General features: G+C 43.9%; 2 long non-coding RNA genes across 2 annotated transcripts in view; both read left to right on the top strand.

Annotated features, from left to right (window-relative positions):
- Window positions 1–12630, top strand: part of LOC123331009 — an 84255-nt gene extending 71625 nt beyond the window's left edge. The window contains exon 4 of the long non-coding RNA XR_006547390.2: window positions 12432–12630. This is a non-coding gene — a long non-coding RNA (uncharacterized LOC123331009). The remainder of the gene's footprint in view (window positions 1–12431) is intronic.
- Window positions 12631–16463: 3833 nt separating this feature from the next.
- Window positions 16464–27329, top strand: LOC123331006. The gene is made up of 2 exons (XR_006547386.2): window positions 16464–18735; window positions 27003–27329. It is a non-coding gene; the product is annotated as an uncharacterized LOC123331006 (long non-coding RNA).
- The last annotated feature ends 262 nt before the right edge of the window (window positions 27330–27591 follow it).

A 27591-nucleotide genomic window follows, 5' to 3' on the forward strand; every position in this document is an offset into this window, starting at 1 on the left:
CTCCAAAATCACTGCAGATGGTGACTACAGCCATGAAATTAAAAGATGCTTACTCCTTGGAAGAAAAGCTATGACCAACCTAGACAGCATATTAAAAAGCAGAGACATTACTTTGCCAACAAAGGTCCATCTAGTCAAAGCTGTGGTTTTTCCAGTGGTCATGTGAGGATGTGAAAGTTGGACTATAAAGAAAGCTGAGCACCGAAAAATTGATGCTTTTGAACTATGGTGTTGGAGAAGGCTCCTGAGAGTCCCTTGGACTGCAAGGAGAGCCAACCAGTCCATCCTAAAGGAAATCAGTCCTGAATATTCATTAGAAGGACTGATGCTCAAGCTGAAACTCCAGTGCTTTGGCCACCTGATGCGAAGAACTGACTCACTGGAAAAGACCCTGATGCTGGGAAAGATTGAAGGCAAGAGGAGAAGGGGACACCAGAGGATGAGATGGTTGGATGGCATCACCAACTCGATGGACATGAGTTTGAGTAAACTCTGAGAGTTGGTGATGGAAAGGGAAGTCTAGCGTGCTGCAGTCCATGGGGTTGCAAAGAGTCAGACAGGACTGAGCAACTAACTGATAAATTATATCAATATATACTACGTATATATATTTATATTGTATATGATATATGTCTGTTATATACTATAGTATATATTATATATACTATATTGTTACTATTTTTAGAATGTGTGTATATATGCATACACAGACTATTTACACACACATAAGGTAAACTTCTAAAGTATAATCTAAAAGCTGCTTTCAAAGTGTTGTATGTTGTAACACAAACCCTTTATCACATCAAAATAATAATTTCCTAGTTTTTTGTTGCACCTTTGAAATTGTTGGTCTGCAGTAGCTAAATGGTGCTAGTCAGAGCCACCTAGTCAGGTTTGATGGTGCTTCAGACTTGTCCAGCATCTTTCTCATTGCACCGATAGTCACTGAGAGACGATTCTCATCAGAACCTGAGTGGGGCCTGCACCTTTCTCCATCTTAGTGTTGCGCTCTCTAATGGTCTCCAGGCCTTGAGTCCTCTCCTTCCATCTTCTCTTGCCTGCAGTTAGTCAGGTTGGCACTGGTCCTGGGCCCATGCGGGGGGTGGGGCTCCAAAGGGACCAGCAGAGAGGAGGAGGCAGGAGTCCAGGATGGTAGGTGAGGAGCAAGCTGGCTCTGCAGTAGCTGGACTGGGATCTTTGGCTGGCTTTTTCATGGAGGGAAAGGAACTCTGAAGAACCATGGGCCCCCCACACACCAGTCACAGGAGAGTGGGCACTGTTGGGAAGGAGGCAGCTGGTTGAGGGCACTCTCCACGAAGTGTGTCAAAGTGTGACAAAATTCAGAGGATGAAGGACAAAGAAAAGGGACATGGGCAAAAATGAAGGCGGAGCTGTGGTTGTTGATGGGCTTTTGGGTGGATGCTGTTGGGAAGCCCAGTACAAAATAGCCGGTTGGAGGAAGTCCTTGGGAAAATGGCGAAGGGCCAGAAATACCCCGGCTTGGTGTGCTTGGGCAGAAAAACATCTCCTGCCTTTGGTTATGCCTGGTGCCAAGATTTAATGATAAATATTAAGGATGTTGCTTGAGAAAATGGGTTATGGGATAAGCACATGGGTCACTTAGAGCGCGCTGTCCTTAGAAATATTTTTACTGATTAGGTGTTAACCCCGTATGCGCTCTGCTGGCTGTATACTCTAAGCTCTTTGTTCCTACTTCTATAAAAAGGCTTGACTGTAGAAATAAACTTGTCAGTCCTTGCAAGAGACTGTCTGAGCATTCTTTCAGGTTCATCACTTCCAAGTCCCGGGGAGAAAATCCCCAACAGATGCCATCTTCCTGTGGGAGCATGTCTGTGTGGGAGAGGTGAGTAGGGTGAGCCTCCCCTGCCCAGAGGTCACTCGATGGGGTTTGGGGGGGCTCCACGGCCACTTGCTGGGGTGTCTGGCAGAGTTCCCTCCAAGACTGGTTCCCAGTGTCTGGGATGGCTGCTCCCCACTGCGGACAGCTCATCAGCTAAAGCAGGCTCACCAAGACACCCCGTACTGACATCTGACCATGCCCATGGGCCCTGGCCAGTATTCAGCCACTACCTGAGCCCAGCAAGGTGAGGTGTCTCTTCTGGGTGTGTATAAATAGTTCACACCCAGCTTGTCTGAGGGGCCTCCTTCTCTCACTTTTGAACCAGGAGGCAAATTTTCAGTTCATTAAAAAAGTAATAGTGGACTCCTGTGGATCCATATCCAAAGAGGAAGGACATTTTGATGCGCAGTAATGTGTGGTTTACCGTGATAAACCATATGTACTAGAATTTACATTATGAATTAAGCCTGCATATGGCAGTTGTACTGTTTACCAGCCAAAACAGAGGTCCATAAATATTTGAATAGCTTATGATGCTGGGTACCCACTGAATACACAGTGTGCTTACATTTCTTCCCATCCCCAAGAGGTGGTTTCTGGAGGTGGGTATTGAATTATATAGCTTGAACCTGAATTAAACATTATTGAGTATGTTAGGGTTGTGTAGTTTTTTATGATGGAGGGAGGGGATAGGCCACCTCCTCACCCTTTACAGGAGTAACCACTCCAGTGCGGAAAGAAGGGTCCTTGACTTGACTGCTGGCCAGAAAACTGACAGCTCCTGAGGGTTCCCCTCCCTTCCCCTCCCCTTGGAGTGGAGCACATCCATTGTCTGTTATACTTTTTTTTTTTTAAAGTAACATATTCTCTTCTGCTCAGGAACTCAAAAGTAGATATTCTACAGAAATGTGAACTGTGAAAGTATATCCTGTAATTTGCAGTCAATGTGCTTTGAAGGTGAAAAACACCCTCTAGTCATACAACATCACTGTAGCTTCTGTCTGTCTTTTTATCCACTTCTTTCCCTCCTTTGCTGGCTGACTCGAATCACCTGCAGAAGAGATCTGAAGAGGGAAGGAGAAATGAAGAAACACACTGGAAAAAATTCTTCATTTATTATTAACTTAAACCTCCAATTGACTTGCCTCCCCGAGGGCTGGAGACTACCATAGGAGTGGGGAATTGGTCCAGTTAGCCTCAGACATTCAGAGAAAGAGATCGGTGTCGTGGAAAGATCAGTGAACTGGGAGACAGAAGAGCTAAATGCTAATCGTGGTTTTCTGAGCCCTTTAACTTCTCATCCACTCCGTTTTTACTTTACACACCTTGTTCTCTCTCTTGTTGTCTTTTACTTCTGGCAGTTTTATGGTTTTCTTTTCTACTTGCTAAGGCCTCAGAGCATAGCAGACAGGAAATGCCTCGTACTGTGTAATTGTTAAAAATCTCATCCTGCAACTTTGTTAGTTCGTAACGCTGTAAATCAAAAGATGCTTACTCCTTGGAAGGAAAGTTATGTCCAACCTAGATAGCATATTCAAAAGCAGAGACATTACTTTGCCAACAAAGGTCCGTCTAGTCAAGGCTATGGTTTTTCCAGTGGTCATGTATGGATGTGAGAGTTGGACTGTGAAGAAGGCTGAGTGTTGAAGAATTGATGCTTTTGAACTGTGGTGTTGGAGAAGACTCTTGAGAGTCCCTTGGACTGCAAGGAAATCCAACCAGTGCATTCTGAAGGAGATCAGCCCTGGGTGTTCTTTGGAAGGAATGATGCTAAAGCTGAAACTCCAGTAGTTTGGCCACCTCATGCGAAGAGTTGACTCATTGGAAAAGACTGATGCTGGGAGGGATTGGGGGCAGGAGGAGAAGGGGACGACAGAGGGTGAGATGGCTGGATGGCATCACTGACTCTATGGACACAAGTCTGAGTGAACTCCGGGAGTTGGTGATGAACAGGGAGGCCTGGCATGCTGCGATTCATGGGGTCGCAAAGAGTTGGACACGACTGAGTGACTGAACTGAACTGAACTGAACGCTGTGAAGCGGCCAGTTCCTCTGGCCTGGGCTAGCTCAGCTGGTTGTGGCTGGTTCGCTCACACGTCTGCTCTCAGCTGGCAGGTCTGCTCGATGATCTACCATGGCCTCCCGGTGTGTCGAGTGGTTGGCAGGCTGGCGGCCAGGATCCGGTTGCCTGTTGGTTGTGGGGCTCCCTGGGGTGCCTTGGTTCTCTTCCACATGACCGTTCAGCCTCCAGCACACCATCTCAGACTGAATCACATGATGGTCTCTGGGTTCCAAGCTCAGCAAGTCGACCAGCCAGGGTGCGTAAACACTTTCCTAATCTCTGATTATATCATCTTTGCTAATCTCTTGTTGGTCAGAGCAAATCACATGGCCGATCAAGATTCAAAGGGAGGACAAATAGACTTCGTGTCTGGATGAGAGAGAAGAAATTCATGACCATTTTTGCAGTCTATCAGAGACTGTATTTTAAGACATCTGAAAAAAGTGCTGACTGGCAGAGAGCAACTGGGTGATCAGTGGGTGCAGGACATTCACTAATCACTGAATTCACGTGATGTCGTGATGCTGGACAGTATCGTGTCCTCATGATGCCACTGTCCTCATCAGTCCTACGGCTTTGGTGCTTCTGTTTAGAAAAGTCACTATGCCAGAACCCTGCTCTCCTTTACATAGCAGATGTGGTGTAGAAATGTTCCTTGTACATAGACATTTTTGGAGCTTGAATTATATTTTCAGCACAATAGGGGAGTTGGCTATTTCAAGGAGCCCAGTCGTGAATCTTTTATGAAAGTAACGAATCCTTTTGTAAGACCCCAAATCACCTTCTGGTTTAGCTGCTTGGCAGGTCAAAGTAAAGGGATTTTAAAATATAGATGATGTCAAAAGGGTTCCGACTTTGCACTTGAACTGCCCAAGGTTCAAATCTTCCTGACTGTGTGATCTCACGCAGGTACTTTAATTTCCCTAAGCCCTATTTAAAATTTTTTTTAAAGTAAAATGCTGTTAAGAGGTATCTACATCCATTGGATTATTGGGCGGATTACATGACAAGTGGAAAAAAATATAAAGGGCCAGATAATTACAGAAGTTTGGTCAATGAGCATGATGATTTCTTCCATATTATCAGATGTTAGATTTTGTGTAACTACCTATCCTGTCATCTCCCATCATAGATAAGAAACTTTTGAAATATTTGTTTTTCAGTTTTGAGGTTAGTTTGGCTTGGTTCCCTTTGTCTGTTCTTCCAAAGTCTTGCCATAAAGCTTTATAGCCATTTTCATTCCTTGATCAAATTCAAGAAGGTAGATGAGGAAATGAATTCATAAGTTTGTAGACATCACCGGGTAAAAAGTCTGTACTAAATCAATTTAAAATAAATTAGCTGAGAATAAGGCAGGTGCTACCTCATATTGTCTGCAGAGTTATCTTTTAACCTGATCAGCAGAGAACAGGAAAACAATTAGCAAACTGAGAAGCCATCCCAGGTATCTGAGGGCCACCAACCACAAGGTGGTCGGTTGAGTGATTGTCAGTGGGTGGATGTGCCGTGTCAGCACAAAATCCTGACCTGGGGTGGCCAGTCTTCCAGGGCTGTGAGAGCATCACAAGGAATTTATAGCTGGTGAATTACAAAAACAGCTCTAATTAGCCCCGAGAGGCAATAGCATAAGAACTACTGCAGACTCACATTTGCTTCCTTCTCAGGATTTTATATGCGAGCTTGGTAATGAATGTTCTTTAACAATAGGAGCTGGGAGACTTTAGCTCTAATAGGCCTCCTAAGGATCCAGCCTCCTTTATTTGCAATCCTGCAAAGATTAGTGGGATGCTATTGTTAAGCCCTGAATCGCCCCCCAATTTGCATTGTGGCTTCAATCAGAAGGGTGGAGCACTGGAGAAGAAATTTTCCTTAACCACTGCCCCCTCTCCACGCAGGAATAAACAGTAAATAATTCAGCACTCAGAGGGGTTGGAATGCTTGGTGGAGGACCAGCACAGTTTTAAAAGGAGTTTCAGGCACAAAGGTTGTTTTGTTTGTTTGTATTAATAAAGAATAATGTCTCTCTGGCATAGGATAAGATACTGTTTCTGAAGTCAGGGTTGCTTTGGCCAGATATTGTCACTGCCTCCCTTGGTCTGCTTTTTCTACATCTCAGTGAAAAGGTACTCATAAATTCATTCTCTGGTTGACGTTTGGGGGTGTGGCTCAAAAAAAACCCCTCTGTTTTTTCCCTTGCTCCACTCAGTAAATATAGAGAGAGCCTTATATGCAACAGCCTCTGCTCTAGGTCCTGGATATGTAGTGGGGTTGAATGAAAGATCTCTCCTGAAACCTGAGCACTGTGGTGTTTTGGTAATGGCAACCCACTCCAGTACCCTTGCCTGGAAAATCCCATGGATGGAGGAGTGTGGTAGACTGCAGTCCATGGGGCTGCAAAGAATTGGACACAACTGAGCGACTTCACTTCACTTTAGAAGTTCAGACAGGTAGCTGTAGGGGTCTTTAGGGGTAACAGTGGGGATCCAGCCATATTCCCATGCTTATAATTCCTCAGTCAGGTGAGAATCCAGGATGGGGCAGAAATTCAGTGCTGTTTTCCTCAGCTTGTAATACAATTATAATGGATTTCAATGTAGGCAGTTCAAAAAGGGTAGAAAAAAATAAATCATCATTTTCATGGCAGTTTGGTTCTGAACCAAACATGTTAGCCCGTTCCTGGTGGATGCTGATATGACCAACTTCATCCAGGTCAAGGAGATGGTTCAGCTTCACTGACCAGTGACTTCGGAGCTTATTATAATATTGATTTCTGGGTCCCATCCAGGAACTTCTGAGTCAGTGTGTCCAGGGAAGGGGCTGAGTCTCTTGACTTTTTAAAAAGAACTCCTCGGATGCAATTCTTGGCTACAGATCTCAGGTGGGCCCGTGTGGTTTACGTGTTCCATGTTGAACCCCGCCACCTTCTGGCAGGAGCAGCACTTGGCTTTGGAGGACCACTCTCCTCATCCTGTGAGGAGTAAAGAAGAGTGTGATGGTTGGTCTTATACCATTAGCTCATGCAGTCAGATGCTGCTTTTCCCAGAGTGAGGTCAGACTAGGACAATGATCTGGAGCCCATTGATTCCTCAGTGGTACTCAGAGTAGCTGGCTTTAACTTCTGCGACTTGAGTCCTCAGAGCTGCTCTGGCCCCAGATTTTGTTCAAGTTCAGTCCTTCAGCCATTTATGGTTTGGGGAACCTTCATGAGAGCCTTTAAATGGATTTTTTTGGGGGAGGTAGCAGAATTGTTCTGTTGTTATCACTGAAGAGGCAGGAAAGAACATGAAATAATAACATGGGGTTGGTGTTCTGGCTTTGGGTGGATGGCATGTTTAGGAAGAAAATGCGGATCTTTCTTCTGTGTGGTCCATGAAGGGAAAGCCTGCCCTGCCTTCTGCCTCCTCCTGAAGAGGAGCAACATGCCTCTTCTCTTTCTTTCAGCTAAGGCAACTATGCTGAGAATGTATTTTCTATGTATCTATTTCTCCTCCTAAGCTCTGAGGACAAGAACTGTGTCTTATTTTTGTCTGTGATTCCAGGGATTAATGGAAGGCTTGGCGTATAGAAGACTCCACATTTGGCTGTGAGACGGGATTCTATCCTGGACCTGAACCGTGATGCAGGGACTAGGCCTTGTTTGAGCCTCAGGCTTCATCGTGAGCCCCACCTGGGTGTTTGGAATCTGTTTCTCTCTGCCTTTGACCACTCCTGTGCTTCCTAAGAAAAAAATAACTGCCTCCATATGGGCCATTATCCTTAGTTTTTAAAGTCCAAAGATCTGTCATTTGCTTAGGAATCGGTATGTTTCTTGGATTAATTTCTTATATCTGGGACCACATTTCATTTTTTGCCCCTCCTGAGTCTGTTCTGTGCTAATGGCATGATAGACAAAAGAAGCGTATTTGTCTCTAATCTTTCCAGGACCTCAAGAGATAAAAGTTTCCAATTAGCATTCTTTCCCTGGCAGCTCCACTTTGTGATTAAAGAGCTTCATTGGCTTTGGACAGTTTTAGAAATACAACTGAGTGCTACAGAGACCCAGGGGCAAGACCTCATGAGCGGAGGCCAGAGAGGAGAGAAGCCAATGAAAGGGGAGAGGAGGAGGCCGCTGTTGCTGGAGAGGCAAGGAAGGACAAAAACAGCCACGGAGATAATTCGCTCTCCCGAAAGTGGAGTCAGTGGCCAGTTCCACTGAGGCGGTGCAGTTTTGGGAGTCAGGAAATTTCAGGGAGCTCCTCTTCGTTTCTACTTTGTAAAATGCTACTGAATAAATCCAGGAATCTTGGTTTGTAACTCCTTCCTCTAGAAACTCACTTTATCTAGATATGTGCTGAAATATTGCTTTGAAGGCAACCATGAGGGAGATCAGAGGTCAGCTTAGTGTGGAGAGGTGGCATGTGACTGGCTGGATGTTGGGAGACATCTGGGCATCCGTCTGGTTTCTGTCATGCCCCACCACTGCTCATCCCTCTGCCCAAGCTCACAGCTGTGCTGTGTTGTTCTGGGCTCTCTCATATCCATGCCTTTGCACCATTGTTCTCTCCATCTAGAACATTCTTCTCCCTGACTTAGGTTTTCTAAAAGCAGAAAGGAAGCCAGGGATTCATATGGTTTCTTAAGGGAGTGGTGGCAGGAGAAGGGAAGGGAAGGAAGAAGTATAGGGTAAGGAAGGAGTATAGGGTAAGGAGATGAGCAAGAATGTGAGCTCAGCTGTTCCTACAGGGAGCTCTGAGTGTGAGTTGCATCACAGAAATGGTCCCAATTTCAGGCAGGGCCCCTGGACCCCCATGAGAGTGAGTCATTGCAGAGGGGATATCCCTACATATAGGACTTGACTGGTGGCTCAGACAGTAAAGGATCTGTCTGCAATGTGGGAGGCCTGGGTTCAATCCCTGGGTCCAATCCCTGGGTCAGGAATATCCCCTGGAGAAGGGAATCTTTCAATATTCCACTCCAGTATTCTTTCCAGGAGAATTCTATGGACAGAGGAGCCTGGCAGGCTGCAATCCATGGGACCACAAACAGTCAGATGTGATTGAGTGACTAACAGTATCGCTGTGTATGAGTGAGGTACCTCCCCCTGGCTGGGGCCAGCTGTCCTGAGAATGGGGTCAGTGTGAATCATAGCGATTGAGATGTCTACAGAAGCTGGATGGTGGGAACCCTGCCTGGCAAAGGAGATCCTGGTGGAGTGTTAACAGCATCCTCTCCACAGCCATTCTTTACCCTGTTAAGTTTTGTTAGCTGATTTTTCAAGTCTTGGTTCCGGTCATACATTCTTTGACCACCTCTTTCCTTTCTAGCAGGTTAGATAGCCCTCATCTGTATTCAGTAGCCTCCTGGACTTACTAACCTCCATATCATCTCACTGTACATCAATGGGCCTCCTCCAGTTATCTCCTTGGTGATACGGGATTACCTTTCCCATCTTTATCTATCATGCTTACATAGTATGTGGGGCTTCCCTGGTGGCTCACAGGGTAAAGCCTCTGCCTGCAGTGCGGGAGACCTGGGTTCGATCCCTGGGTTGGGAAGATCCCCTGGAGAAGGAAATGACAACCCACCCTGGTACTCTTGCCTGAAAAATCCCATGGAAGCCTGGTAGACTACAGTCCATGGGGTCGCAAAGAGTTGGACACGACTGAGCAACTTCACTTTCTTTCTTTCACATAGTATGTACAATATAATGCATGCTAAGTCACTTCATTTGTGTCTGGCTCTTTGCATCCCCACGGACTGTAGCCCACCAGGCTCCTCTATCCATGGGATTCTCCAGGCAAGGATACTGGAGTGGGTTGCCATTTTCGACTCCAGTACAACATAAGGGTGTTCCATAAAATTGTGTTGAGTGGATGAGTGAAATCTTGAATCCTCCATTAGTTTACTGTGTGATTGAGGTCATAACTTTTGTGAGTCTAAATTCCCACTTTTTAAAGCAAGGTATAGTATGTGCCCACTGGTCTGTTAGTGTTGTTAAGAAGGTCAAGCCACCCAGCCTGGTCTTAGCCATGAGGCATGGTATGAAAACCAGATTTTGTTTTGTCTGGCTCACCCTGGTGCAAGAGTCTACTTAACAAAGAAAAATGATGTCCCTCCCACCTAGTTCCTCTCTTGGTACCTTGGACAGTTCCAACAGGTCTTCCCTATATAATACAAGGCTGAACTCTTGAGCTTCTCTTGAGCTTTCAATTTGCCTCCTGAAGCCACTCAGGATGTCAGCTCTGTGTTCCACAGGACAGTCCTTATGATTCGATTATTTCAGGGAGTGTTGTTGCCTCATCTGCTGTTCTCACTTCTTGATGACAGTTGTAGCCAAACCTTTGAAGATTGAGTCTTGCTTGTCTCCTTCCTTCCTTGGTTGTCATCAGCTCCTGCTGTTACCGAGATGAGATGGAGAGAGTTGGACTCTCAATGTTGGTTAAGTTCCCAGGAAAAAGATCCTCAGGAAAGTCTTCTGAGGACATGCATGGAATTTTGTCTTGATTTTTTTCTAATCATGCCAATTCAAAGGGGGACATTTCTGCTTAGAGGGATCCTACACTCCTCTATTTGAGCAAACATAGGGAGATGGTGAGGCATAGGAAAGCCTGGCATGCTGCAGTCCAAGGGGTTGCATAGAGTTGGAACAACAACAACACTCCCCTATTTTTCCTCAACAAAATCTTGATGATAAATGACATCATATCCATAATCAATTTTGGTTTTCCTGAAAAATGTATGATTATATTAGGGTGATGTGGACATACCAGTGCACCAGGGGCTGAAATACTTGGGTCCTGTTTCCATGGCCATTAATTAGCTGTGTGACCTTAGGCAACTTTATCTCTTTGTTCTTGAGGGGCTACAGCAGCTCTCCACATGTGAGAGGAGTGAAGACAGTGCACAGAATACACAATTACTGAAGGGCCCAAATTAACAGGACTTACTGATGGTTTTGATGGAGAAGTAAGGGAGAAAGAGCAATCAAGGACAACTCTCAAGAGTCTATAGGGGCTCTAGCAAGTTGGATAGGGAGTGGGAACCTGCAGAGAAAATAGAGGAGCATCCAGGGAGATGGGTGGGGGGAAATTGTGGGGTTGAGGAGTCCTGAGAGCCCACATAATTCCAGAGAAGAGGTATGGTCTGCACCACTGCTGAGGTTTCAGGTAAGATGAGGATTAAAAATTATGCTTGGGCTTTAGCAGTAAAGAGGTCGCCTGATGATCACAGAGGCTTTTTAAAGCCTGTGATGGGGGTGGAAGATGGATTGGAGTGAATTGAGGAGTAAGTGGGAGGGGAGCATATGGAGACTGCAGGGAGAGATAACTTTCTGGAAAACTTTGGGGTGTGAGGAGGAGGAGAGAGGACTATAGCTGCAAGAAATGTGGAGTAGAAGGCAAGTATTTTTAAGTCGGGGGAGACTCGAGCCTTTTTAAGTGATTGAGAGGAAAGGTTTGGCTTCTGCGTAGAAGAGAAATGGGCTAATTGATATCCTGAGAAGATCAAGGAAGAGGTCCAAAACACAGGAGGAGGGACCAACCTTGGCAGAGAAGGGCACTGTCTTGAATGTCACGCCAGGGATACATGTGTTGCTGTGGAAACCACACTCAGATTCACTGGCCAGCTGCTGTTTCTGCTTCCCTCACTGCGACCACAGTAGCTGCTGGATGCCTTTTCTCTAGACCTCAGTTCTCAGCAGCCTGAACTCCATGTGTGTGTCCATTGCGGGAAGGAGAACATCCCAGGACCGCACGGGCACATTCTTGGCCGTTGGGACTAACCCCCTTCCTGCCTCTGTTCATTCAGTGTCTGATCAGGAGTGAGTCACACCCAAGCTTCCCTGCACACTCACCCCTATCCACACATCCATTCTCACCTGATTTGCAAGTTCACATCCTGCAGACCCCACAGTCAACTCCCTCTCTCCTCCTCGCAGATGAACTAGACAAGCTACTCTTGCTGAGAGGATGATGGTCTCATTTCCCATGGTCTGCCTCAGGCTCCTCTGTCTGGGTCCAGGATGAGTCAGCATTCTCTAATACTCTTGGCCAAATCTACTTTTCTTATAAATGAAATTGTTGTCTTTGTTTACTTGCTAAGTTGTGTTCAACTCTTTTGCAGCCCCATGGACTATATAGTCTGCGAGGCTCCTCTGTCCTTAGGATTTTCCAGGCAAGAATACTGGAATGGGTTGCCATTTCCTTTTCCAGGAGTTCTTCTAGACCCAGGGATTGAACCCATGCCTCCTGCATTGGCAGGTGAATTCTTTATCACTGAGCCACCAGGAAAGCCCATAAATGAAATTATTGTTCCCAGTTTCCTTGTTGATAGAGGGGCCTAAAGGAGTCTACTGCCCTCCCTATGTGTGTTAAGTGGCTTGTGTGTCAAGATGTATGACTAAATTCTAGATGTGTTAATAAAATACTGACCCTATAAAAAAATTCATGTCACATTTTAAAACAATCCAGGAAGCAATGACCAGAAACATCAATTAACTGAGAGCTTTAATATGCTTATGTGTTTGTACAGAACTAGCTTTCTAAAGGCCTGAAGACAGAAGCACAGACTTTTTTAAAGCAACAAGCAATTGCAAGTCAATAAACATCCAGCTCCTCCTCTGCTCATCCAGCCTGATGATGATGAAATGCACACCGACAGGAGCAATAAGAAAAATAATAACATTATCACAGGATCAATGTCTATTGCTGGCTTCATAAATAAAGGACTTGTCTTCCTATTGATGTTTAATTTTTGTAAATGCCTCTGGAAATTTAAGTAGCAGTAGGAAAACATTATCCTGAGATAATGTTCAATTTCTCCCAGCATAAGCTCTTAAACCTTGGACGTGTTCAGCTTTCAGTCTGGGACAAATTCTGGAGAACAAATTTCCTTGGAACAGACGGTGGTAGGTTGATTTTAAATAGGCTGACCTTGGTGCTCTGGATTTAGGGGACAGGAGAGTAGACGATGGTTGGAATAACAGAGGCAGAGAAGGCCTGGTGTTCCTGCTTCTTCCATGGCTTGTTCTGAGGTATCTGTCAGCAAAATGGGAGATTCTTTCTCCTCCATTTATATCCCACAGCCAGTGCAGCAGCTTGTGCCAAATTTGTGAGTCCTGGGGGACAAACGAGGCTCGGAAGGAAGGGTTCACCTATCTCTGTGGGATACCGTGATGTCTTGTATCCTGTTACCTCTTGCTGTACATGAAGTACATTGGGCGCCTGGCTTGAAAACAAATCAACGCCTGCCAACTTGACCCTAGCAGAAGCATGAGAATACTTTGAAGGCGAGAAATCATAGATATTAAAGCTGAAAGGGAGCTTCCTCAAGAGATCTTCTAATCTAGGCTTCCTCAGCCTTCAGGAAGGTAAGCATGAATGCCCCCATTCCTCAGAAGACATTCTGAAAATTGAGCTAATTCGAATAGAGGGCAGGGAAGTGACTGTCTTCTATCCTGAGAGCAATGTTTCTCTGACATCTTGCACAGAATCACCTGGTTCTTGTTAAAACACAGATCCCTGGACCCCCAACCCCAGCATCTCTGATTCTGTAAGTCCGGGGGTAGGGCCCAGGAGAGTGCATTTCCTTTTTTAAAAATTATTTCTTTCTTTATGGCTAGGCTGGCTCTTGATTGCGTCATGTAGGATCTTCCGTTGTAGCACAGACTCTCTAGTTGAGGCTCACGAGCCCAATAGTTTCAGCTTTCAGGCTCAGTTGCCCTGTGGCATGTGGGATCTTAGTTCCCTGATCAGGGATCAAACCCTTATCCCTTGCAGTGGAAGCCGGATTCTTAATCACTGGACTTCCAGGGAAGTCCCCAGTGTGCATTTCTAATGAATTTTTAGGTCCTGCTGATGCTCTTGGTCTTGGTCTTACTTTGAGAATCACTGGACTAGAGTCTCCTTTCTTGATTTCATGACCCAGAAGCTGGGCTGTCTTAAGCTAACAAGTGAGTTTTTCTGTAACCCATTGTGTCAGATAGGGGCAGAGAATATGTATGTTAAGCTTATTACTTAATCCGAGACTGCAGAGTCTTTGCTCGAGTAAGAGCAAGCTTATTTTTCTGTGACTTTAAGGCCGGTTCCAGCTACTCCAAAGACATGTGGGCTTGAAAAGATACAGGGATTCCTCAGGTACCCCAGTCTCTGACCTGGTTTCTTTTAACTTGAGAAGAGCTGTCACTTTCCTGGGAATCTGAAGCAGAAAGGCAGGTTTGTAAAGGCCTTTCTGACTCCAAACAGCTGGATTTGCACTCACCATGGTGATCGCTCAGCGCCACACAGACCTGACAGTGATGAAGGATGCTGGTTCCACTGGAATTCCATCAGAGCTGCGGGGTAGAGACCCCCGTCACTGAGCCCGGTGCCCTCTGGCTCTTCCCCATCAAGGTTTGAAAAGCTGACATGTAGCAAGGAGGCCGGTGGGAAAGAGGCATCAGTTGGGTGTGGCAGCTTTGCTGTTTAGCAGAGGATGCAGTGTTAGGGATAGGGGATCAGCGGGAGAGGAGGGAATGAGAGGGTTTTCTTCAGTCCCAAGAATTCCAGACCCTTACCTGACCTCCGTTCTTCTCTGATGGAAGAATCTCATGAGAAAGTATACTTGCCTCAGAATACAGTCCCAGCCCCACCCCTACCTGAGTCATAGCAGTGAGAACAATTAGGCTCTTCACAGGGTTATGTGTTCTAAATATCCTACTTGCCTTATATTTCACATAAAGGTTAGAAAACAGGAATGCTGGAATTTTGAAGTCCTTGTCCTGCTTCTCTCTGTCCATTTCTAGTGTGCTGCCTTTATAAGCATGTCTCCCTGTTGTATTAATTGCCTCCATCCTTTTCCTTTTGTATTCTTTCTCACTGGTTCCTCTTCTTTGTTTCTCTTTGAGGAATTGAGATTTCTATTCCTCCATTCACCTTCCTGTCCAGTCTTTGACTTTTAAGAACAGACTGAGTAGGTGGTTATGAAACACAAGGGCCAGTTCTGAGAGCCACTTCTACCCCAGCAACTTGCATTTCAGGCAAAACAAGCCCACGTTTCACTTCTAGTTTGCTTAATGTAAGTGTTACTGAAATGCGACATGTATACGGAGAAATGCACAAATCATACATTTTCAGCAGATGGATTTTCACAGCATGAACACATGGAGTGACCAGCACCCAGGTCATGAAACAGAAAATGCCTGGTACCCCTCAAAGCCCCAGTGCTCCCCTTCAGCAATCTCCTGCCCTCCAGGATATCACTGTCTTGACTTTTAACAGATTAATTTTGACAGTTTTTTAACTTTGTATAAATGGGAGCATTCCATATACACTCTCAGATGCCTGGCTATTTTTCTCAATTTTGTGTTTGTGAAATCCACTGATGCTGTTACATGTAGTTCATTTCCCCTATGCTCTCTTCTCTGTGTAATGAGCATATCACACTTGATTCATTCAACTATTAATGGAAATTTGGGCTTTTCCAGTTTGAAGCTGTTATAAATGTTGCAGCTATTCACATTCTTTTACATGTTTTTCTGTGAACCTACATCCTTTTTTGTGTGTGTGTGTGTTGAATCTATAAATGGGTGGAATTGCTATTTTATAGATTGGCACTTATTCAGCTTTGGAAGATACTACTGTATGATTATCTATAGTCGCTCTACCAATTTATACCTATACTACTAAGTCGCTTCAGTCGTGTCCGACTCTGCGCGACCCCATGGACTGCAGCCTACCAGGCTTCTCCATCCATGGGATTCTCCAGGCAAGAACACTGGATGGGTTGCCATTTCCTTCTCCCATGCATGAAAGTGGAAAGTGAAAGTGAAGTTGCTCAGTCGTGTCCAACTCTTAGCGATCACATGGACTGAAGCCTACCAGGCTCCTCCATCCATGGGATTTTCTGGGCAACAATACTGGAGTGGGGTGCCATTGCCTTCTCCCATTTATACCTATACTCCCACCAGAAAAGCCCAAGAGCTGTAGTTCCTCTGCAGACCTGCCAACATCTAGTATCTTAAATTTAGTCATCTGGTAGGTGTGTGATTATGAGGGATTGTAGATTTAATTTGCATTTCTTCAAAAACTGATAAAATTGGGCAGCTTTTAATATGTTTACTGGTTGTTTGAATACCCTCTGTGGTGCAGTACCTGTGAAGTATTTTGCCCATTGTAAAAATCAGACTGTTTGCCTTTTCTTGTTGCTTTGCAGAAGTTCTTCATAATTGTGGATATGAATATTTTGACAGGTACTCTGGAGCAAATGTCTTCTTCCAGGTGCCTTTGACTTGTCTTCAAACCCTTTATATTATGACTGTCAAACTGATGCTTAAACTCCAGCTCAGATGTCATCTCACTGGTGACCTAGGCTCCCTCTCCTTTCTCTTGGAGTCGTCACCTGCCCCCTGTCCTGCCACAGCGTCAGCCTAACTCCCTCTCAAAGCAGTTGTCATGTTAGTTACAATGACCTCTTTTCTTCCCTCTCCTTTCCCAGCCCCAGGGTACCTGAGGCACAGACTATTCTAGATGGAAACAGTGGCAGTCGCTTTTGTGGAGGTTCTGGGTGTTTTGTTTCTTTCTGACTTTGTAATCATCTGTGTCCCAACTTTCTACTATGTGTATGCATTATGTCTATAATTATAAAAGGTATTAATATATACCTTAATACTGTGTCCTTGATCTTGCCTCACTGTGTGTTGGGCGTCTTTCCAGAGAAACTTTCAACTCAGCGTGGTAAAACATGAGCTCCTTGTTTTGTCTTTCCATCTCAGCCCAGTTTCTTTCCTGGCCTTTGCGATGGATATGGGATAGGATCACACAGAATTGCTCTAACTTCAGAAATTATCTTTTAGTCCTTCCTTCAACATCCAAACTGTGATTTCCAGCTCTACTGTCTTCGCCTCTCTCTCTGTTCTGTTGGAAAACTAATGCAGCTTCTAAATTGTTCCTTTGCCCACCTTTGTCAGCTCAGAATTGCACTTGATGGAATTAAGCAGATAAGGAAGACTTTATTCAAGACTGTTGTTATAGAGGTCAGCTTCACTGCCATAGGAGAGAAGGGCTGACCTCAATGCCACTGAAACAAAAGACAAGGAGTTTTTAAGCAGTGGGGTGAGCTAGTAGAAAAGTACTGTGGGACTCAAGGGGGAAGGTAGGTCAGTATGATTAGCTCATCTGTGTCTGCTAATTGGTGTTTATCAAAGTTAGGCTTCCACCCTCCCACAGAGACAGAGATGACTGTAATCATCTCTCTTGATGATTCTATTTCAAAAGGCTGGCTCTTCAGTCCTTGAGAAAGACTCAGGATTCTTGGGCTGTAATTGGCTAGGAGAAGAGTTGCATTTCAAAAGGACAGAGAAAGAATTTATAGTTTCCTAAAGTAAGTAATGAAAAAGTAAAGTAAGTCATGCTTTGAGGAAAGGGAGCCTACAGTCAGGAGGAAGCCTGTCTAAAGTTTAGCGAGAGCAACACTAAGGCCATCTTGCTCACCCTCACTCCAATTTAAATGCCATAATTTAAATTTGATTCTGACATTCTACCCCTGTGTTCTAAAACGTTCCATGGCTCAATACTGCGTGATCTGTAAACTCAGGCATGTATGGAAGAGTCTCCATGTCCTCGCCCCAGCCTCTCCTGAGTCTCATTCCCTCCACACTGGAGGTGAAGTCACCATGAGCATTCTGAAAATGGTCTCAGGAAACTGAGATTGAGGCAGGTGAATTTCAAAGCATCACAGGATATGAGTGACTAACTGGGGGTGGGTGATTTGAGTCATGGGTTGGATGAGGATGGAGCAGGAGAACCAAGACCAAGTAACGTCCAAAGTCATGAGACTCCCAGCCAGGTGCGTTTCTGGGACGATGGGCATTTCCTCACCGGTGGTGCTCAGAGAGTGACCTGCTCAGACTCCTCAGCTGGGGCCCAGCTGCCCTTCAAGGGCTTTCACCTGAGGGTCAGTTTAGCAAAATTTGGCGACTTTTCCTCATGTGGAAACCTTCTGTTCTCTATCAAGGTCAATGGGCACAGTGGGGCAATCGTGTCTCATGCCCATCCTCTGAAGGTCAGCAAGGTGGGCACTGTCCTCTTAATGTCTCCTGAATGACAAGGGCAATCTAAGATTTTCTACCTTCCTGCTCCACTGAACACGCAGAACTCAATTGAAAGGCCACAACACATTTAAGTGTCTGAAATTAAATCTGAAGTCGAAGCAGCAGCATCTTATTACTTTTAATCAGTGCAGTGCATGAAAGCCCCTTTGGAGAAATCATTATTTTACCTCTCTGCATGGAAGGCCGAACTGCTTCCCTGCTTCCTCTGGTCCCTGAGAAATGACAGGGACTCTTTACTCTGTGCGTCCATCAGATTTGGGGCTGCTTTCAGCTTCTGCTGTGTCCAGGGCTTGGGTCAGATTTCATTCTTAGAGCTGCTTATTTTGAGTCCCTCTTTCTCTGCCTCTCAGCTATACTTTTCTTAATAAAGGGACAAGAGGCTGAGGGATTAGTAACTATAGTTACCATGTATTAAGCACTTTCTTTATCAGTTAAGGTGTTTAGTAGCAAACAATCAAAACTGGTTTGAGCAGAAGGTAATTGATGAAAGGATATTGGGTTGCACACAGAATCTCCAGCCAAGCTAAGGAGCAGACCTGGGAGCTGTACTGCTGAAACAATGCTCAGAATCTCACCGAAGAACTGGAGGCAATGTTGACACGTGAGCTGCCCGCCCAGGCACAGCACCGCAGGCTGCACCGCCGATGCTGAACGCTGGAGGCCACGTCTGATCTTCCCCGCAACGACCATGAAAGGCAACTGCTACTCTTTTCATTTTGTAGATGAGGTCATGGAAGTTCAGAGATGGTAGGTAGCTTATTCCCAAGGTTAGCTATAATAGAAATCCTTGACTGTGTGTTCACTGAGCATGGGGATTATATTGGTTTTGCTCACCATTTACTGTAAGCTCAGAACCCAGTGCCGTGCTGGGTCAGTAGGTACTAGATAAACTTAGGGAATGAATACATGGGGAAGTGGTGGACAGATGCATTGTTATGGTGTTTGTGGTAGTCTCACTGTAATGTGAGCTGTCTTCTCCTACCTTGCTTTGGGGCCATCCTGCATGTTCGTGGCCAGAGGGTTGGGTGAATGAGTGTGGGCCAGGCAGTCATAATATATCCTCATGGCCATGGTGATTGGTCCCAGCGTTTGAAGGTTGTGAGTCTGACCAGATGGCCCAGCACCTGGAGTAAGACTGACTTGCTCTAATATGTAAGAATAGAGCTGACATACAGAGAGGAGCAAAGACAGGGTTTATGATTCGACTTTCCTGCATGTTACTAATATTGGCCTTTTATAAGCAAGCAGTATCGCTCCAGTCAAGAAAGGCAGATCGAAAGTGGTGACTTCTCTCACAAAAGGGCTTTTACTTTGGATGCCACCTCCAATGCCCCATTAGATGGATGGGTGTGTTTCAAGAAATATTCTGGAACTGGGTAAAAATGGACGTCTTCTCAATCCTTCTTCCTCTCTCCTTGGCAAGCCCCCCAGTTGTCTTACCTTATATACAGATTTTAAAAAAAAATTATATATATAGGTACTTATTTTTGGCTGCGCTGTGTGTTCATTGCTGCTTTCGGGCTTTCTCTACTTGTGCCGAGCGGGGTTTCTCTGCATCACAGCGTGCTGGCTTCTCATTCTGGTGGCTTCTTTTGTTGTGGAACATAGCACTAGAGCTGGTGGGCTCAGCTGTTGTGGTGTGTGGGCTTAGTTGCTCTGAGGTATGTGGGATCTTCGCAGATCAGTGATTGAACCCATGTCCCCTGCGTTGGCAGGTGAGTTCTTAACCACTGGTCCACCAGGGAAGCCTTACCTTATCTCTAGTTGAATGGAGTCTTTTTTTTTTTCCCCTGACAGTTTATCCATCTCCAAGCCCTTGTTCAGTGAACATCTCTGACATATGTTTGTTGGGACAGCTGTTGGGCAAAGGATGTGATGGTTGCGGTGGTGTGAGGAAAGCAGACCTCAGGGGGACAGGTTCTGGTGACGGTTGTGGGTTTCAGGCTGGGCATCCGTGAGAGCCCTTCTCCCGGAGCAGTCTGCTGTGCAGGGCGCTCAGGCGGTCGGGTACGGAGCACTCTGTCAGGGCAGCGCAGTAATGGGACTGCCGTGAAGTTGTCAGTGCGCTCATCGTGTTGACATTGCATTGTCCAGAGGCCTTGCAGAACCAGAGCTGCAGCTTGGATACTCTGTGGATACTGGGATGTGATGTAAGAATTAGATGTTTGCTCTATGCTGGTAGCCTTGGCCTCAGGCCGTCTTGGCCGGTCCTGTAGCACCAGGGCTGCTTCATTATCAGGGCTCCGTTATCCTCCTTTTGTTCCCACTCCAGCTCCAGCGCTGTCAGACTGATCCTTTCCCTCATGACTTCCAGGGACCACCAGCCCGCAGAAAAGACATCCCTGTGGGGCATCTGAGCCGTGCTGACCTCTGTCCTTGATGGATAGAGCTGTGGCCGTGCTGTCCTTCCCCGTGCACCCTGGACCCAGTTCCCGACTCAACCCTCTCCTCTCCAAAGCTTTGATGAGTCACTTTTCAATTCCCAGGTTGTGTGTGTGCCCGTTTTGGCTGAAGACTTTCCATAGAATGTCCAATCTCTGTGCCTTTATTTTCCTCCTGTGTCATAAGGAGAGCAGCCTGCTGCTGCTCTGCCCCCTCGCTGCTTGCCTTAGTAACTTTCTTTTTCCTAATGAGGCTTAATTATAAGTTTTATTGACAGACTTATGTTATGCCATAGGAAACCATCTTGAATCAATTAAAATCAATTAATCACACTGTGATTAACTTTAATTGTGGGATGTTTCCTACATCCAGCAAATAACCATTCACATATGTTCCAATTAATATTTTTACCCCCCCTTTGTTGACAAATGAGCTATTGTACTTAAAATTAATTATATGTTAGCATGGTCCCAATTAACATTGCGTTAACCTGAAAAAAAAAAGTCTTTATTGTCAATCCTGAGCAAAATCTGTGACAATCTACTGCTTATAGTGCACAATATATATAAAACACATGGGGCCTAACCTTTTGCCAAAGTAGTGGATGATCTGGACAAAATATGAGGCCACATTGAAAATCTTGAGGTTTTTGGCTGTGACTTGAGATAAGCAAGGAAAATAAATGTTGTCTGCCTAGAAATAGTTGCCTATCTTTTTCTGTGTTTTGCTAAACCAAGATTTAATATCTCTAGATTATCAGTACTTTATATATAGGACCTTTTTTTTTAACTCAGTATTTTTTTTGGCCTTTTTTTTTTTAATCTCTAAAGTGTCTCATTCCCCTGTATCTTGAATATTTCTTTACCTAATGCTATTTATTGTGCTGTAAATTCCAAAGTGTATCTTTCATTTTTCACCCAGTCTTCTGTCTTCTGAGACTCCTCTAAGTAGGTTATGTGGGTCTGTTTTATATGCAAACATTGTTTATCCATGCTCACATTGATAAGTGTTCAAATTGTTTCCAACTCTTTGCTTTTATAAGCACTGTTGGGAAGAGTATCTTAGTGTATCTGAATTTGGGTCTGTTGAATCCCAGGACAGATACCCCAAAATGTGTCTCAATGACATATTGATTATTTTAAATTAAAGTTACTGAAGAAACAACCAATACAAGAGGAACACTCTGACTCTTTTTTTCTGCCTCCCTGGAGGCAGGGAATGAATCTCTCCTGTGAGAGTTACATTCCCTGCATCTGGAGAAGGGCACCCTTGCTGCCCAAGACAGAATCCAGGGCTGAGAAGCCCACAGAGACAAATATTGTGACTTCTGTTTACTCCCCCAAGCCCAACCCTGTTTAGAATCTTCACTAATTGGCCACCCCAAACCTAAGCTTCTTCGTTCTGTGAATTCCTCACAAATTTATTGTTTCCTTGCCAAGGACAAAAGCCACCTGCTTTGGCCACCTCTTAGGTCTCATTTCGATGGGACTTCAGTGCACATGAATTGGAATGTATTTCTTTTTCTCCTGTTAATTTGTCTTATGTCATTTTATTATTAGACCAGCCGCAAGAACTCAAGAGGGGTCGAGAGGGAAAACACCCCGTGTTTTATATCTCAGGTACCTGTCTGAGATATAGTCCTAGGAAAACAATTGTTGGGTCACAGAGCAAATGCAAACTGCACTCTGGAATTGATCCTCTTTGGCACAGGAGGGAATGGAGATCTGGAAAGGTTAAGTAATTTTTTCAAGGTCAAGTCTACAACTAGGCTTGATTTCAGATCTTCTGAATCTTAGTGAAATATATATTTTGCAATAGGCTACCATCTCAATTTCCCTGAATTCCCTGGAATTGTCTAAGCAAAATTTCCCCAGTATGATAGTTTCATTGTCTTATAGCTTGGAATCATCCTCCTTGGGTTCTCCTTTAAGAGTCAACATTCAATATATGTTACAACTGACACAGAAACGTATACAGCTATTATCAGGCAATGACACTGGGAATTTAGGTCTAACCTGCTCTCTTCAAGAAGATCTGCTTTTAGGGAATTCGCTGGCAGTCCAGTGGCTAGGACTCTGGGCTTCTCACTACTGATGGTGTGGCTCTAATTCCTATTTGGGGAACTAAGATCCTGGCAAGACTCGCAGCCAAAAAATAATAATAATTAATTTAAAAAAACTGCTTTTGTTATTGAACAAAGACCTATAAATATTTTAGGATAGGTGATAGAGATATCAAGATATAATAATGATCAATCAGAGATTTCAAAGCTCTTCTCACACAAGGGGGCAAAACACTGCTTCAATGATTAAAAAACAAAACAAAACATAAATCCCAGGTTTATCTTTACAAGTAAGTTTGCCCTGAAGGATGAACATGAGAGATAGGAAGTGATACAAGTTTTCAAAGCTTTCAAGTTGTCTTTGGAACTTTGTATTTCTTAGGGGGTGTTCCTAGGATTGACCACTGGAAGGCAATCCCTGGATACATGATTCTCCTTCCTCTTTCCCCTGTCTCAGTTCATATTAATTCCTCAAGGGTTAACTGAGCAACTGATGAATCCGAGAACAATATACATTCCTTGTCCTTATAACACAGGATAGAGGGAAATGAGTAACAATTCTGAGTGCTGAGCCAGGTGCTGTGGGTAACCTGAGGAATGAGGCACTGAATCAGCGAGTGAGTGGTGAGCAGGGCGGTGAGATCTGAGCTGGACTTCAGCAGACGTGTAGGAAGTGGTCTTCAGGGGAAGGAAGGATCCTAAGTTCAGCTTCCTCTAGTTCTCACACCCTCACCCTCTGCTCCTCCTGCCCCCACAGTAGCCATGTTCAGAAATAACCCAGCATCCCTGAGGGAAGAGGAACAAATGTTCTACATTGCACCATGCTAAGCATCCCCCTCCAGTCCCTGTGCCTGTGAAATGCATTTCACGCCTCATCTGTTCCCTAAATGAGATGTGAAAGCAGTTTACACCTCGTTTACATTTATGCTGTTTTACCAAACAGCATAGATACAGCTCCATCCCAAGTCCTGAAATGAGGTCAGACACCCTTTCTCTCCTTGGATTGAATCCACCCAACGCTCCAGATCATCTCAGGCAACCAGGCATCTCCCAGGTGTTGAGAGAGAAAGTGCAAGCCTTGGCGGAGAGGTGTGGGGAGCAGTGAGCAAGGGGTGTTCAGGTCCTTTTAGGTGAGGGGAATGGCTTTTTTTTAAAAGCCAATTGTATTCTTAGTAAAATTTGCTTAGTGAAGTGAAGTCGCTCAGTCGTGTCCGACTCTTTGTGATCCCATGGACTGTAGCCTATCAGGCTCCTCCGTCCATGGGATTTTCCAGGCAAGAGTGCTGGAGTGGATTGCCATTTCCTTCGCCAGGGGATCTTCCTGACCCAGGAATAGAACCTGGGTCTCCCGCATTGCAGGCAGACGCTTTACCGTCTGAGCCACCAGGGAAACTTACTTAAGCAAAATGCAAAAATCATAGGTGTACACTTAGAAGAGCTTTTAACCTTTGCACATACCTGTGTAATCAACACCCAGATCAAGACATAGAACATTTCTCTCACTCCTGAAACTTTTCTCACGCCCCCTTTCAGTCAGTAGACCCCTCTCCAAACAGAACTGCTAGATTCTGACGTTCATCGCCACCATGGGTATATTGTACCTATTCTAGAACTGAATATACGTGCAAACATATAGATGTGCTGACATCTCTTCAGATAATGTCTGTTGATCCATGTGTGTTGCTGTATCAGTAGTTCGTTCCTTTAAATTGTTGGACAGGGTCCCACTGTATGAATAAGACACTTTAGTCATTTCCCTATTGATGGGCATTTGAGTGGTGTTCTGTTTTTGCCTATTATAAATAAAACTGCTATGAATATTCTTGCACAAGATTTTATGCACATATACACTCATTTTTTTTTTCTTGGGAACACAGCTAGGGGTGGAATTCCTGGGTTGTAGTGTAGATGCATTTTAACTTTATTAGAAACTGCAAAACATTTCTATGAGGTGATTGAACCATTTTCCACTCCCACTGGCAGTGTATGGAAGCTCTGGTTGTTCTGGTTGATTCAGGATAATGAAACAGTGTTGGCAATCAGTGTAAAGTAGCACAAGTTCATCTAAGGAGCATGGCATAAAAGACAAGATTAAATATTTCAGAAGAGAACTAGAACATGAAAGGCATTCCTATGCATGAATCTTTATTGTCCCAAAGAGTATCTCTCGAATGTCCTGATTTTGTCCAAAACTCACTGTATTTAAAAATGCACAGCACATTTTGTCTTAATCAGACTACATACCTGGGAATACAAGAACAATGTGCTGGGAGTCATATACCAATAATGCACATGAAGTTCTTTGCTCATTTTCACCAAATTAGACTAATAATGTTTGTCATTTTTGCTAAACTGATAAAAAATATTTATCTCTTACTTCTTATTTAATATTTTGTACCTTGATAATTAATAAAGTAAAGCATTTTGCTTGTTTATGGATATGTGTATTTTTTTCTTAGTGAATTTTGATGTTCTTTGCCCATATTCTCCAGTGTTTGTCTTTTTCCTGTTGATGTTTGGGTGGCTTAACTCTGACAACTGGTTGTTGTATATGTTGCAAATGTTTCTCTTTTTTGTTGCTTACCTTAAAAACTGCTTTCCTTATTTTTAAAGATCCTACTTGGTCATTACAAAACATTTGTACAATTGAGAAAATATTACAAAAGATTAAAATTCTTCCAAATCCCACTTTGATAAAACAGAGATAAAACAACAACAAAAACAGAACCAAGAATAATCAATAAAATTCTGATGAAAATCACTGCAAGCATCTCTCTATGCATATGTAAAGAAACCTAATGAGATATGTACAATAGGTAGAGACTTAGAAGAACGCTTTAAATATGAGAGTTCTAATCACATGGCTACACTTAAGATAAAAGTTTGTTTATTGCAAAATATATTAATCCTAAAATGATCCTATTATTTAAAACTTCATGAGTTTGGAACAATATTTGAACAACATAATTTAACTATGGCCTGTACCTTTGGGAATCTTTGCTATATACAGTGAAAAAAATTAGCAAACTTTTTTTTTTCTACTCTCTGGCATGTCTAGTTTCATTGGTTACTCGGTGCTTTGATGTTGTCAAGTTTTATAACATTTATAACCTTTTCTCTCACTGTAATTCTCAGAATTGTCAGTTTTTCTTCTGTTTTAAGCATATCGTCAGCATTTCTTTTATCCTGGCCTTGTATACATATTTTCTTTATTTTGGCTTTTGGCTTCTTATATTCATTTTATTATTCCAATAAATTACTTTTCACGAAGGGCTTGTAGGTGTTAGTTTTCTTGAGTTCTTGCATATTGCAGGGTATTTCTCAGTTGCATTTGCACTGGAAGGTTTACTGGGGTAGGGACAAGATTATTGGGCTATTCCTTCTTTTACTCAGAACTTTACAGATATTGCACCAATGTCTACTGTTATTAAATGTTTGATACAAAGGTCCATCTAGTCAAAGGTATGGTTTTTCCAGTAGTCATGTATGGATGTGAGAGTTGGACTATAAAGAAAGCTGAGCGCCAAAGAATTGATGCTTTTGAACTGTGGTGTTGGAGAGACTCTTGAGCATCCCTTGGACTGCAAGGAAATCCAACCAGTCCATCCTAAAGGAAATCAGTCCTGAATATTCATTAGAAGGCTGATGCTGAAGCTGAAACTCCAATACTTTGGCCACCTGATGCGAAGAACTGACTCATTGGAAGACTCTGATGCTGGGAAAGATTGAAGGTGGGAGGAGAAGGGGACAACAGAGGAAGAGATAGTTGGATGGTATCACCGAGTCAATGGGCATGAGTTTGAGTAAGCTCTGAGAGTTGGTGATGGAGAGGGAAGCCTAGCGTGCTGCAGTCCATGGGGTCACAAAGAGTCGGACACGACTGAGCAACTGAACTGCACTAAACTGAAAGTAGAGATCAAGAGGACCCTCATCAGCTCCCTCCCCAACACACACACTTACATACTCTGTAAAGTCTACGTATGACTTTCTGCCTAGATGTCCATATATATTTTTTTCTTTTAAAATATTTATCTTTTGGTGGTTACTCTAGTGATTACAACACACACCTTTGACTTATCAAAGTCTAATGTTACTTGGAACTTTTATCCTCTTCCAGGACAATGTTAAAATATTTAATTCCATTTAACTTCCTATCAACTTATATGCAATGTCACATGTTTTAGTTCATTATACATTTTAAACCATGTAAAACACGATTATAACAATTATTATTGTTATTGTTTTGTACAGAAAGCATTCATTTATTCATTTATGTCATTCATTTGACATACATATCTAGCTTTTTATTTTTCTTCTCTTCATTCCTTCCTGCACCTCTAAGAAAACATATGCGATCATTTTCTTCCTGCCTAAAGAACACCCATTGTTATTTCCTTAAGGGTGTTTGGGATGTGCTGCTTATGAATCATTTTGGTTTTTATTTGTCTTATTTCACCCTCATTCTCCACATGTGTTTTGCTGAATATCCAGTTCTGGATTGACACTTTCCCGCTTTCAATACTTTGCAGGTCTGTGTTCACTGTCTTCTGTTTGAATCTGTTGTTTCCAGGTAGAAGTCCAGTTGTTACTCTCTGTGAGGAGGTGTCTGACTCCAAGTTTGGATGTTTAGCTGCTGACAGCTTTTAAGCTCCCTCCTGCTTCGTTTCCTTCTGCCCCACATCTGGACCAGCTGGTGAAAGAGCCTGAGTGCTCCCTCCTTTACTGTTGGTGGGAGAATCTACCCACACAGGTCCCTGCCTGCATGTGGGAACCCTCACCCCGGGCCTACTTCCCAATCACAGTGAAAGCCAGGCCAGTCTCTTTTGGTTGCTCTCTGAAGTCACCCTGCTCTCCCCATGGATACAAGCATGTAAATAGCAAACTTTTCCACAGCCTCTTGATGTGTGTGGCATCTTCATTCTTTTTTTTTTTTTAATTTTATTTTATTTTTAAACTTCACAAAATTGTATTAGTTTTGCCAAATATCAAAATGAATCCGCCACAGGTATACATGTGTTCCCCATCCTGAACCCTCCTCCCTCCTCCCTCCCCATACCATCCCTCTGGGTCGTCCCAGTGCACTAGCCCCAAGCATCCAGTATCGTGCATTGAACCTGGACTGGCAACTCGTTTCATACATGATATTTTACATGTGGGAG

This window comes from Bubalus bubalis, chromosome 21, assembly GCF_019923935.1.
Source record: "Bubalus bubalis isolate 160015118507 breed Murrah chromosome 21, NDDB_SH_1, whole genome shotgun sequence".
Taxonomy (NCBI): domain Eukaryota; kingdom Metazoa; phylum Chordata; class Mammalia; order Artiodactyla; family Bovidae; genus Bubalus; species Bubalus bubalis.